We start from the raw sequence: 12500 nt of genomic DNA, 5'->3' as shown, positions 1-12500 counted from the left end.
CATTTCAGTCACGGATAGCAGCATAGTGGGATGTTAATTAATCATAAGCGCGTTTGTTATGACCATGATGTATTTTTCCTCTCGCTCTTGCCCTCTCATTCCCTCTCGCTCTTGCCCTCTCATTCTCTCTCGCTCTTGCCCTCTCATTCTCTCTCGCTCTTGCCCTCTCATTCTCTCTCGCTCTTGCCCTCTCATTCTCTCTCGCTCTTGCCCTCTCATTCTCTCTCGCTCTTGCCCTCTCATTCTCTCTCCCCCTTTCCCCCCTTCACTCTCTCTCGCTCTTGCCCTCTATTCTTCTGGGCTTTTGCCCTTCATTTCTTTTCCCCCTTTCCCCCTCTCACTCTCTCTCGCTTTGCCCTCCTTTTTTCCGCTCTTGCCCTCTCACTCTCTCTCGCTCTTGCCCTCTCATTTTTTCTCGCTCTTGTCCTCTCATTCTTCTCTCCCTCTCATTCATTAAATCTCTAATTCAATCCCACTCCCCCCAAACCACACTACTCCTTCCCCTCTAATTTTTCCCCTCTCTCCTTTCTTAGTCTCTTTTCTCTCTTTTTTTAAACTCTTTCTTCATGTCTCTTCTCTTCTCTTTCTCTCTTCTCCCCTCTTTTTTTTCTCCCCTTCTCTTTCTCTTTTCTTCTTCCTTCCTTCTCTGACTTCCCCTTTTCTTTTCTTGTCATGCTCACAAAACGTTTTCCCGCTCCGCCCTTTTATTTCCCCCTCCCCCCTTTAAAATATAAATAAAATTTTCCACCATACTTGACACCCTTCTCACTCCCCCCACTCCGTCTGTGTCATGAGTGTCAGATAGCGTGCCGGGCATGACACCTGCAAAGGGGAGAAAAAGGAAAAAAAGGAAAAGGGGAAAAAGGGGGAGAAGGGAAGAAGGGGAGGGGAAGGGGAAAGGGGGGAATGAGAGAGAGGGAGAGGGGAGAAAAGAGGGGAGGGAGAGGGGAGAGAGAGTGGAGAGAGAAGAGAAACGAGAGAAGAGGAGAGGGAAAAGAGAGAAGAGGGAAAAGGAGAGAAGGAGAGAAAAGAGAAAAAGGAAGAGAAAAGGGGGAGAGAGGAGAGAAAAGAAAAGGAGAGAAGAGAAAAGGAAGGGGGGAGAGAGAGAGAGAGAGAGGAGAGAAGGAGAGAGAGAGAGAGAGGGGGAGAGAGAGAGGACAAGAGAGAGAGAGAGAGAAAACAGAGAGGGGAGAAAAGGACAGAGGAAGGGGAAGAGGGAAAAAAAGAGACAGAGAGAGGGGACGAGAGAGAGAAAGAGGGGAAGAGAGAGGAGGGGGAAGAGAGAGAGAGAGAGAGCGAAGGAGAGGTACGGAGAGAAAAGCAGAGAGAGAGGGGAGAGGGAGAGAGAGAGGAGGGGAAAGGAGAGGGGAGAGATCGAGGAAAAAGGGGAGGGAGGGGAGAGAAGGGAGAGAGAGAGGGAGAGAGGAGAAGAGAGAGAGAGAGAAAAGGGGAAAGGAAAAAAAGGGAAAGAAAGGGGAAGAAAAAAAAGAGAAAGAGAAAAAAGGGAAGAGAAAAGAGAGAGAAGAGAGGCGGGGGAGAGGAGAGAGGAGAGAGAGAGAAGAGGAGAGAGAGAGGGGAAGGAGGGGGGTGGGGGGGAGAGAGAGAGAGAGCGAGAGCGAGAGAGGGGACCAGAGAGTGGGATGACAAGACCCCCCGCGGGCCGGCCAGCCACTCACACGGGCCAGGCCCCCATTTTATAACAAAAACCCATGAAAAAACTCGCACTCTTTTTTGCATGATGTGAAAAGCGGGGGGATTTAAAGGACCCGGAAACTCTGAAATTACGGTCATTTTTGGCCCCAAAAAAAACATTGCCTTTGGGAAAAAGGGGGGTTTACGAGTTTTTGACTTGTGCTGTCACGCCATTTAGGGGCCCCCTTTGCTCCCCTCTCTCTCTCTCTTCTCTTCTCTTTTCTCTCTCTCTATGTCTCTCCCCCCCCCTCTCCCCTCTCTCCTCTCTCTCTCTTTCTTCCTGGGAAATTTTAGGGTTTTGTTCCATCCTCTTTCTTTGTTTCTTTGTTCTTTTTCCCTCTCTCTCTCTTCTCTCTCTCTCTCTTCTCTCTCTCTCCTTCTCGTCTCTCTCTCTCTCTCTCTATTTTCCGTTTTACTTCGCTTCCCTTCCCTCCCCCTGAAATTTTGGCCTCTTTCCCCTTTTCCCCCGGTTTTCTCTCTTCCTTCCCTTTTCCCCAAATCGCCCCTCTCATTTCCCCCTCCTTCCCTTTTTTCCTTCCCCATTTTTCGTTTATTCCTTCCCCCTTTTTTTTTTTCCTTTTCTTTCTTTTTTCCCCCCATCCTTATTTCTTTCGTTCATTCCTTCCCTCTTTTTTTCCTTTCTCTCTTTCTTTCTTTCTATCTTTCTTTTCGTTCATTCCTTCCCTCTCTCCTTTGTTTCCCATTCTTTTCCTCTTTTTTCTAACTTTCTTTTCTTCCCTACTCCCTCCCTCCTTCCCGTTCCTTTCTCCCTTTCCCCTTCTCTCTTCTCTCCTCTCTTTCCTCTCTCTTCTCTCTCCTCTCCTCTCTGCAACACAATTCATCAAGACAAGGAAGTGAATAATAAAAAAAATAACGTTCATATTGCAAGATAGCCCTAACTCATCCGCTCCAACCCCCTCAAAAAAAAAATCACATTCATATTGCACACATTGCAAGTTCACCCTACCTCCCCCCACCACCACCACCCCTACCCCTTAAGAAAAAAAACATCGTATATATATCGAAGGTCGTTTCGCCTGACTCTCTGCCCCTCCAACGCTGCTCCATCTCCTTCATTTTGCCGATATTGCCGAATAGGAGATGAGAGAGAGAGAAAAAGGATGATGAGAATAAAGATAAATTTAAATGGAGGATAAAAATTAAAGGGGGGGGTAGGGAGGAGGGGGAGGGAATGAGAGAGAGAGAGAGAGAGAGAGAGAGAGAGAGAGAGAGAGAGAGAGAGAGAGAGAGAGAGAGAGAGAGAGAGAGAGAGGAGGAGAGAGAGAGAGATGAGAGAGAGAGAGAGAGAGAGAGCGAGAGAGAGAGAGACAGAATGAGAGAGAGAGACAAACAGAATGAGAGAGAGAGAGAGACAGAATGAGAGAGAGAGAGAGAGACGGAATGAGAGAGAGAGAGAGAACAGAAATGATAGAAATGAGAAAAGAAAGTAGAGGAAGGAAAGGGACTATGAGAGAGGTCGAAAAGAAAGGAAGGTTAAGCAAAGAAGAAATGAATAAGGAGAATTAGAATAAAAGTGAGAAACAGCGACTGAGGTAAAGAAAGGAGACGAAGAAGCGAAGACGAGAAGAGGAAAGGATAAGAACCAGAAGAATTTAGATTATTGTCTGTTCTTTAATTCCTCTATTCATTTGCTTATTCTTTGTGAGTGCCCGACGTGTGTGAGTGCGTGCGTGGGTGCGTGCGTGCGTGACGTTTCCGCGTGCTTCCGCACCTGCGTGCACGAGCGCGAGAGTTCGTGCGTGCGTGAACAAGTGTGCACAAGGTCTATATAACTCGAATAGACTCCTGAGTGTGCACACGTGCGCCCACGCCTTCACATGTACCTCCAGAAAATGCTGTATTTACTGATCTTGTTCCTAAGACTGTGTATCCACGTGTCTGCGCGCACGTGTAGGGGAAACGGGGGGGGGGGGGGGGGGGGGCTAGAGGGGGGAATTTGGGAAGGGGATGTTGCTAGGGGGGGAAAGGGAAAATGGGGGGGGGGGGGGGATTGTTGGCTAGTCAACCTCATCCATCTTTTCGATTGATAATCTTATTGTCTCCCGCAACCTGCACACCTCACGCACGCACGCACGCACGCACGCACGCCACGCTAAGTGATAGGATCAAGGAAGAAAGGAAGGAGGGAGGGAGGGAGGGAGGGAGGGAGGGAAGAGGGAGGGAGGGAAGAAAGAAGGGAGGGAGGGGAAGAGACAGGGAGGGAGGGAGGGAGGGAGGGAGGGAGGGAGGGAGGAGGGAGGAGGGAGGGAGGGGGAGAGACAGGGAGGAGGGGGAGAAGGAGGGTGAAGGAGGAAGGAGGGAAGGAGGGATAATGGGAGAGGGGAGAGAGACAGGGGGGGGGGGAATTGAGGAGAGATGGAGGGAAGGAGTGAGGAGGGAGGGAGGGAGGGAAGGGGTGAATGGAGGAGGAACGGACAGAAAGAGAGAGGAAGGATGAGAAAAAGAGATAGAGGAGAAAAGGAGAAAGGAAGGGAAGCCTAAGTAAGGTTGAGGGAAGGAAAAGGAGGAATAGAGAAGAGAGGGAAAAAAAGGAAAAAGAGAGATAGAAGAAAGACACAGAGAGAGAAGGAAGCAAAATAGAACAGAGAGAGGAAAGACAGGAAAACACACGAAAGAGAAGAAGAGAATTTAGTAAGAATGCTTGTGACAGAGTAAACGATAAGATGGCAAACGGGAAGCAAGCACTCATGCAAGCAGAAAGTGGCTCAGTCGGGAAACAGAGACAAAGGAGCAAGCAGAAGGCACAAACAAATAATCGATTACAAAAGCGCAAGTAAGACACAAACAAGCATACTGATGGCAAACAAACAAACAGGCCATCAGACAGACGAACAGACAGGCGGGATGCGAGCAATCCCCACAGGCAGTTCAGCATCCAAAGCACAAGGACATCACAGACAAACCAACAGAGCAGACGAAACAAGACAGACAAAGTCAACAGACACGAACGCAGCAGACAACGTGACGAGGTAGCCCGCAGACAAAACAGCGAGACCAGCAGGCAAGCAGGCAAGCAGGCAGGAAGGCAGGGCGGGGCCGTTACAAGGCAAGGGAGCCAGTCTGCTCACAGCTGGTGGCCAACGTGGTGTGGTTGCCGCCGCTCTCTGCGTCTCCCTCGCCACATGGCACTCTAGCCGACAGGTGCCAAGGGAAGTGCCAAACAACAGGCCTCGATCGCCTCGTGTGTGAGACCAAGTGACGTCACGGGTCCCCCCCCCCTCTCCACTTCCTCCCATACCCCCGCCATTACTCTCTTCACCCTACCCCACCCCCCTTTCCCATCCTCTTCCATTTCTCCCTCTCCTCCTCCTCCTTATTCAGTGCCTCGTGTCAACTGGTGTGCTTCCGAACAGCTATTCGTTTAACACAAAAATAGCACTATACTGAATAAACTGACATACGAGAGTGCCACAATATCGGCATCGGCGGAAAGAACGAAAGCAATTGCGGAGTGCGTATAGTGCCATTATATACGAGCATACAGTGCCATCGAAACCATCAGCATCATCAAAAGCAGAGACAAAAGGCCTGGCACTTGCCGAGAGTGCCATCCTGCCCAGACATCCGAAATGGCACTTACCGTGACGGGCACTCAGCTCTGATCTCGTTAGTGTCATAAGCGCCAGTGCGGACGGCTCGCTATCTCTTGCTTCCTCTCCCTCTCTCCCTCCCTCACCTTCCTCTCCCTCCCTCCTCCCACCTTTCCCCTTCTCATTCCGTGCTCGCTTTTCCTCTCCCCTCCCCTCTCTCTCTCATATCTCCCCTCTCTACCCTCTCCCCTCGTCCCACCGTCTCTCTCCCCTCTCTTCCTTATCGTATCTCCTTCTCTTCTCCCCTTTTCTTATCTGCTGATGTCCTTTCATGTCTCTGCTCTTCCCCTCTCTCTCTTATCTCTCCTTCCCCCCTCTCTCTCCGATCTCTCCTCTTCCCCTCTCTCTCCCTCTCCTCTTCCACTCTCTCCTCTCCTCCCCTTTTCTCTCCCTCTCCTCTCCTCCCTCTCTCTCCCTCTCCTCTTCCCCTCTCTCTCCCTCTCCTTCCCTCTTCCCCTCTCTCTCCCTCTCCTCTTCCCCTCTCTCTCCCTCTCCTCTTCCCCTCTCTCTCCCTCTCCTCTTCCCCTCTCCTGCCCTCGAGGTCTAGACAGATGACATAGTACGACGTGAAAGAGAAAATAAAAAGAAAAGGAAAGGATATACAAAGAAGAGAAAATAAAAAGAAAAGGAAAGGATACACACACACACATGTATATATAAATCCTAACACTTTGAAATAAATATTAAAGCAAAAAAAAAAAGGAAAAAAAAAAAACTAATTATCAATAGAAATTTTTAAAAATCGATACCGCCAAATTCAAAAGCAAAGGAAAACAAACAAACAAATAAAAAAGGAGCCTCCATGATATAACGAGAAAAGTGAGCCTGCACACCATCGCCAAAGAGGCATCCCCGCCGCAGTAAGGGCGAGTCCCCCACACAGCGGCAATAGATTTCCAACCTTATGGTTCCTGTGTAAAGGAAGGTAGGTATTGTCTTCCCCCCTCCCCCCCTAAGTAAAAAGCCAGCTGATCAATAAATACAAAAGGAATATATACAAAAAAAAAGGTATCCCTAATAATAAAAAAATAAAAAAATCTTAATGAAGAGACTAGAGAAATAGGAAGAGAAAATAGAGAAAGTGACAATTCGTTTTCTTTTTTCGGGTCAAGAAGGGGATTTGCGAATTGGGGGGGGGGGGGTAACTAGAATAAGTGAGGAAATTTCAGAGTGAGAGAGAGAGAGAGAGAGAGGGAGAGAGAGAGAGAGAGAGAGAGAGAGAGAGAGAAGAGAGAGAGAGAGAGAGGGGAGAGAGGAGAGAGAGAGAGAGAGAGAGAGAGAGAGAAGAGAGAGAGAGGAGAGAGAGAGAGAGAGAGAGAGAGAGAGAGAGAGAGAGGAGAGAGAGAGAGAGAGAGAGAGAGAGAGAGAGGAGAGAAAGAGAGAGAGAAAGGGAGAGAGAGAGGAGAGAGAGAAGAGGAGAGAGAGAGAGAGGAGAGAGAGGAGGAGAGAGAGGAGAGAGAGAGAGAGAGCGAGAGAGAGAGAGAGAGAGAGAGAGAGAGAGAGAGAGAGAGAGAGAGAGAGAGAGAGAGAGAGAGAGAGAGAGAGAGAGAGAGAGAGAGAGAGAGAGAGAGAGAGAGAGAGAGAGAGGATCTCGTAACTCAAAGAGAAAAAGAGGTAATTATTGGGTGCAGGAGATTACGAATACGGGAACAAGTCGTATGGGTGATAATAGAGGAAACAGAGAAGGTAGAAAAAATCCCCGCTATAAAAAAAAATAATGGATACACATGCATGTTCACATACATGTGTATAGACGTATATGTGTATATTTGTGTGTGTGTGTGTGTGTGTGTGTGTGTGTGTGTGTGTGTGTGTGTGCGTATGTGCGTGTGCGTATGTGCGTGCGCGTATGTGCGTGTGCGTATGTGCGTGTGCGTATGTGCGTGCGCGTATGTGCGTGTGCGTGTGCGTGTGCGTATGTGCGTGTGCGTATGTGCGTGTGCGTATGTGCGTGTGCGTATGTGCGTGTGCGTTTTCATGCGCGCGCGCCTCTAATATATATCTAATCTATGGACATATATGCATAAAAATAATAAATACACCCATGCATACATGCAGTAAATGCGCATTCACAACCAAACACACATACACACGCACACAGACGCATTCACATAACATCGCCGACAAATAAATCCCATTCACAACAAAAGGAAATGTGGGTCACTCGTATTCGCATAGATTTACTCCGTCTACTTCACCCCCCACCCCCCTCCTCCCCCTCTTTCCTTTCACATAAAGGTCATTGACTGATCAATGCCACGGAGCACTACCGAGAGAGAGAGAGAGAGAGAGAGAGAGAAGAGAGGGGAGAGAGAGAGAGAGAGAGAGAGAGAGAGAGAGAGAGAGAGAGAGAGAGAGAGAGAGAGAGAGAGAGAGAGAGAGAGAGAGAGAGAGAGAGAGAGAGAGAGAGAGAGCGAGAGAGTGAGAGAAAGAGAAAGAGAAAGAGAGAAAGATAGAGAAATGGAAGAGAAGAGAAAGAGAAAGAGAGAGAGAGAAAAAAAAAGTTGCTAGCACCTATCTATGCAACATGCCCCTCCCCCTTCTCCCCCCCTCCCCCGCCCACCCCCTCACGCCAACGATCTGTCGCCTTTAATCGCCTGACCGCCGTCGCCCGAGCTATTACTTGCGGTTACCGTGTACACCCGCTCTTCTGTATCACCTTCTACGTCCGCTTCCACCTTTATCTCCTCCTCCACTTCGCCCCTATATTGATCTCCACCTTCAACTCCTCAACCTTCACCTCTTTTGGTTTCAATTCCCCATATCTACATCCTCCGTCTTCTCTGCTTCCACCTCCTCTTTCTCCTCTTTCTTCTTCATCTTCTTCTTCTCATCCTCTTCCATCTCCATCTCCATCTCCATCTTCTCCACCTCCTCCTCCTCCATCTTCTTCTCCTACTCCATCTCCATCTCCATCTTCGCCATCATCTCCTTCCCCTCCTCCTACTTTATCTTTATCTTCCTCTCCACCTTCCTTTCCACCGCCCCCTATATACGCCTCCACCTTCACACGCCTCCTCCACCTCCACCTACACCTACGTATAGAGGTGGAGAGACGAACATGCGCGGAGGATCCCCCTTTTCTCTTTTCCCGTGTCTTCTCTCTGCCTCTCCTTCTCTCACTCCTTTCCCGCATCTTCTCTCTTCCTCTCCTTCTCTCACTCTTCCCGCGTCTTCTCTCTGCCTCTCCTTCTCTCACTATTTTCACGCGTTTTCTCCCTTCCTCTCCTTCTCTCACTCTTCCCGCGTCTTCTCTCTGCCTCTCCTTCTCTCGCTTTTTCCCCCTCTCTATCCTCCTTTACACACATACACACACACAACATTTTTATGTCTGTTTTTTCTATGTAGTTTATGTGTAAGCGAACATTTACTCAACCGTTCTTCCTGCCTTTACCTCCTGAGATACAGACACATACGTACACACACATGTACACATTGGCATAGGCGTGTACACTATTACACACACTTGCACAGACACACAGACGTAGACAGTGACAAACACAGCCAGAAGTTAAATACACACAAAGACACACACAAACTCAAAAACAGACGCACGCACGCGCGCGCGCGCACACACACACACACACACGCACACACGCACACACACACACACACACACACACACACACACACACACACACACACACACACACACACACACACACACACACACACACACACACATATGCACACGCACACTTTAATCCAGACAGATGGGGCCGCGTGTGCTTAAACTTCCTCTTCCTTATGGGTGCGATTTAAAACTTCTCGGAACTGCGGTTAATGTAAAAAGTTACGCTAAAACCGCTCTTAAGGACACCTGACATACGGGCTGATGCCAATTCCAGTCGGATACGACGGATGACGGTGTAAACAAAGACGATCCAGAAGTGAATAAAAATTGCGAATGTAAACAGAAAGAGAATAAAAAAAGAAATGCTGATAAATCGAAATGATATAGATTTAGGACATCGCTGAAAGACTGAAAAGAGACGAACACGAACGAATACCAACAGAACAGAGTCAATAGTCATGATGATGATGATGATGATGATGATGATGATGATGATGATGATGATGATGATGATGATGATGATGATGATGATGATGATGATGATGATGATGATGATGATGATGATGATAATGATAATGATAATGATAATGATAATGATAATGATGATGATGATGATGATGATGATGATGACAATCATAATAACCAACCACAAATAACTAAACCTAAATAAAAATAAATAAATAAATAAAATCCCTTACTGAAAAAAAAAAAAAAAAAAAAAAAAAAAAAAAAAAAACAGAGCCACATAAAGCCTCCCCCTCCCCCCTGCCCCAAGCTGAGGCATCGTTATGCGGCAGCAACATATGAGGAGACCGTTCTAAACTCACTTTTTTTTTATATACATACATATGCCACATAAATCAGATTTTTCCCTTTGTCATTTGAACGTCCTTTCACCTCAGCTGATATGTGGGGTCGGTTAGTGTGGTTTATGCGTAGTTTTTTTTCCTGTGGTGAGTGTGGTTAGTGTTGTTTGTGTGGTTACTGGGATTTGTGTGGTTCGTAGAGTATGTGGTTATCATGGTTTGTGTGGTATAAGTGGTTATGGATTGCGTAGTTTGTGTAGTTACCACCATTAGTGTAGTTAGTATAATCAGCGTTGTTGGCGTGTTTAGCGTCCTTAATATCGTTAGCGTAGTTAGCGTAATTAGCGCCGTTAGTGTAATTAGCGTCGTTACCACCGTTAGCGTCCTTAGCATAGAGTCCTTGTCGTAGTTAGTGTGGTTAGCGTAATCAGTGAAATCAGCGTAGTTTGCGTCGTTAGTTTGTAAGTCACCGTCGCGAATGTAGTTTGCATCGTTTGTATAGTTAAAACCTAATGGTCTGTCAGTGCTGCTGGTGTTCCGTTTATTTGCATATATATGAGCGTCGATTATGTGTGGGGATTTTATTTTGTTTTTGTTATTTTATGAATTCAACCGTTGATAACAGCTGGTCGGTATTATAATCGTATAATTGATGCCAATTATTTGATAAGCCTGAGTAAATACATCTGTGCAACGGAAAGATAAAATAGATATAAATACATCGGTAGCCAATTAATAAATATACAAATATATTCATATATTCACATATCCATACGAAATAGAAAAAAAAAAACTAACAAACACAGCATCAGCCTTTGAATAAACATATTTGTAAAACCTAAATACAAGCCAAACAAGCTATCTTTTCATCACACCGAAGCGTCATGCAACAAATTCTTTGCAGTCATACTATATCAGGAAGTAACAACTGACCTTTGTTCGAGTCAGTCACGCCACAGACGCTCACTGACCTTCTTCGCCATTGGTTGCAGGAAGGTCTCGCGATTGCATCATCGTTCGCCGAAACTTCAAAGACTAAAATGTGTATCTTTTAACACGTGGGATATCAGGCAAAGTGCGAGAATAATGTTTTGTGTCTATCTGCCTTTCTCTTTCGTTTCGTTTCGTTTCGTTTCGTTTCGTTTCTTCTTCTTCTTCTTCTTCTTCTTCTTCTTCTTCTTCTTCTTCTTCTTCTCCTCTTTCTTACTCTTTTTTTTTCTTCTTTTTCTTCTCTTTCCTCTCCTCTTTCTCCCTCCTCTTTCTTCTTCTCCTTCTCCTCCCCCTCCCCCTCCCTCCTCTTTCTTCTTCTCCTCCTCCCCCTCCCCCTCCCTCCTCTTTCTTCTTCTCCTTCACCTCCCCCTCCCCCTCCCTCCTCCTTCTCCTCCTCCTCCTCCTCCTCTCTCCCCCCCTCCTCCTCCTCCTCTGTTGTTTACTGGAGATTTTGAAACATTACATGCAATTTAAGAGCGCACTTTACAAAACGGAGAAACCTGCGAACGTCAGTAACATGTATCACTGTTTCTTTGAGAGTTTATCTATCCATCTATCCATCAATTTACTAATGTATTCATTTGTTTAACTACCTATCTATCTATCTATCTATCTACCTTTTCATTTATTCACTTATTTACTCATTTATTCATTCATTTATACGAGCTGCTCTTAAATCCGCAAACGGCTGACTGCCTCACACGGATCACGCGCGGGAATTTGAGCCTTATTTACTCTCGTCACGCGGGTGCTTTGTCCTGGGAGGGTCGACAGCCCTGTTTGCATACACAATTCCGTGCCACAGACTCGTCTCCGCACCCGGGGGAGCTGGCGGCTGCCGTGCCGGGCTCTGGAATGGCTCTGGTGATGGGATGGCTCTAGCTCTGTGGCTCTGGTGATGGGATGGCTCTAGCTCTGTGGCTCTGGTGATGGGATGGCTCTAGCTCTGTGGCTCTGGTGATGGTCTGACTCTTAGGCTCTATGGCTCTGGTTTAGTTCTGGCTTTAGTCTGGCTCTTGCTCTTTGACTCTAGCCATATCGCTCTGGAATGGCTCTAGCTCTTGGGCTTTGGGGAAGATCTGGCTCTAGCTCTTTGGCTCTGGCTTCGGTTCGACTTCAGTTCTGACTCTAGCTCTCGCTGTGTTACACAAAACCTCACATACACACAAACGCACGCGCACACATGTACCTACGCACGCACGCACGCACGCACGCACGCACGCACTCACTCACTCACGCACTCTCTCTCTCATCCGCGCGAAATCCCTGACAAACACACACCTCTCAGTAACACAGCCAATTAAATCACGGAGATAATCCTCCCACCTTCCCCCTCCTGTCTATCTTCTCTTCTCTTCTCTCCGCCTCCTTTCTCCCCCCTCCCCTCCTCCACTCTCCTCTCCCCCTTCTCTCCCCTCCCCTTCCCTTCCTTCCCTTTCCTTCCCCTCACCGTCCTCTCTCTTCCATCCCTCCCTCCCCTTCCCCCTTCCCCTCTTCCCTCCCCTCCCCCCTCCTACTCACACCCCCTCCCCTCCCCCCTCCTATTCTTACCCCCTCCTCTCTCTTCCCTCCCCTTCCCCCTCCTACTCTCACTCTCTCCCCTTCCCCTCCACTCTCTTCCCTCTCCCCCCCTCCCTCGTTCCGCAGGTTTAAGCGATTATTCGCTCGGCATCCGCTTGCGTGATTACGGAGATGTAATTACTCGCATTCCAGGACTGTTAGTGCACCACCCGCATTGCCATTCCCCCTTCCCCCTCTCCCTCCCCCTCTCCCTCCCCGTCCCGTCCTCCCATCCCCCTCCCCTCCACCTGACCCTTCCTCCCCTTC

The 12500-nt window shown here is 47.8% G+C and overlaps 2 protein-coding genes across 2 annotated transcripts in view; one reads left to right on the top strand and one right to left on the bottom strand.

Moving 5' to 3' along the window:
• LOC119596388 (metaxin-2-like) overlaps window positions 1-12500 on the bottom strand; it is a 92215-nt gene that overhangs the window by 51716 nt on the left and 27999 nt on the right. The gene's annotated exons all lie outside the window — the stretch shown is intronic.
• The window catches only part of LOC119596177, a 58890-nt gene continuing 52146 nt past the window's right edge, over window positions 5757-12500 (top strand). Inside the window, exon 1 of the mRNA XM_037945355.1 lies at window positions 5757-6228. The gene's annotated coding sequence lies outside the window, so the exon portion shown is untranslated. The remainder of the gene's footprint in view (window positions 6229-12500) is intronic.

The sequence above is a fragment of the Penaeus monodon genome, chromosome 37 (genome assembly GCF_015228065.2).
Source record: "Penaeus monodon isolate SGIC_2016 chromosome 37, NSTDA_Pmon_1, whole genome shotgun sequence".
Taxonomy (NCBI): domain Eukaryota; kingdom Metazoa; phylum Arthropoda; class Malacostraca; order Decapoda; family Penaeidae; genus Penaeus; species Penaeus monodon.
This window is presented reverse-complemented; position numbering and strand designations above follow the sequence as displayed.